This window comes from Priapulus caudatus, unplaced genomic scaffold, assembly GCF_000485595.1.
Source record: "Priapulus caudatus unplaced genomic scaffold, Priapulus_caudatus-5.0.1 Scaffold735, whole genome shotgun sequence".
NCBI lineage: Eukaryota > Metazoa > Priapulida > Priapulimorpha > Priapulimorphida > Priapulidae > Priapulus > Priapulus caudatus.
The window spans coordinates 153,984-155,268 of NW_014577796.1; positions in this window are offsets into that span (position 1 = coordinate 153,984).

Sequence of the window (1,285 nt, forward strand, 5' to 3'; positions counted from 1 at the left end):
TATTATTATTATTATTATTATTATTATTATTATTATTATTAAGATGACGATGACGATGATGGTGATGGCGCGGAGGAGGGAGAGGAAGAGTGCGAGAAAGAGTAGGAAGATGATGATGGTCATAGTGATGGCGACGGTGAATGATGAGAGTGCGGAGGAGGAAGAGGAGGAGTAAGTCGTTGCAGAGCCGACATGGCATTTTTAGACCCGGATCAGTTTTTTAGATCCGCTTTTGAGGGACGGTCATCCGACTGCTAAACGAAAACAATCCGATTTTTGTCTAAACAGAACAGACTTCCCCTTGTCCCGCAAAGAGCACCGTAGCATCTGGTTCCACGAACCAACTCAACGACCACCAATGTAATTTGAGTGTATATAGGCACGACGGACCTCGCCACTGCTTACACCGAGGTGAGATCTAGAGGTGTAACAACATCGCGGGAATGTTGAATCGAGCTGGAGAAGCAATCAGGTGCTGCTAAGCCGGCTAGGCTACTCGGAAACAACTCGGCAAACCCCGATGATTGTTTTGAATGACTGTCGAAGTAAAGAGGTCGGGGGTGGGGTGGCACTGGGGCGAAGTAGAGAAGGAAGCGTAATGATGGAAAATAACCTGTCGTGTTTGTGTGTGCGTTCTGTGCGTCTGTGCGTCCGTGCGCGCGTGCGTACGTGTGTGCGTGCGTGTTGTGCGCGCGCGTGTACGTTTTTTTTTACCCGGATACGTGTGAACGAAGAGAAGATGACGATGTTGATCGCTGATAAGGATGATGAGGAAGCTGGGAAGCATGTGGAAGGATGCTAATGATACCAATGAAGCTGAGAATGCGAGAAAGCTATAGGGATGCTAAGTAGGATGAGTAAAATGTGGAGGAGATGCTGAAGATACTGGGGAGGCGTAGTAGAAGAAGGAAGCTGCAGATGTTGAAGAGAATGTGGGAAGCTAGGGTTGCTGACGAGGATAAAAGAGAGACGAGGAGGACGCTGATGATGATGAAGATGATAATGACTCTGAGGGGGATGCTGAGATGCTGAGGATGCTGAGGATGTTGAGGATGCTGTGAATGCTGAGTAGGATGATGATGATGCTGAGAGGGATGCTGAGATGCTGAGGATGCAGAGGATGCTGAGGATGCTGTGAATGCTGAGTAGGATGATGATGATGCTGAGGGGGATGCTGAGATGCTGAGGATGCAGAGGATGTTGAGGGGGATGCTGAGATGCTGAGGATGCAGAGGATGTTGAGGGGGATGCTGAGATGCTGAGGATGCAGAGGATGTTGAGGATG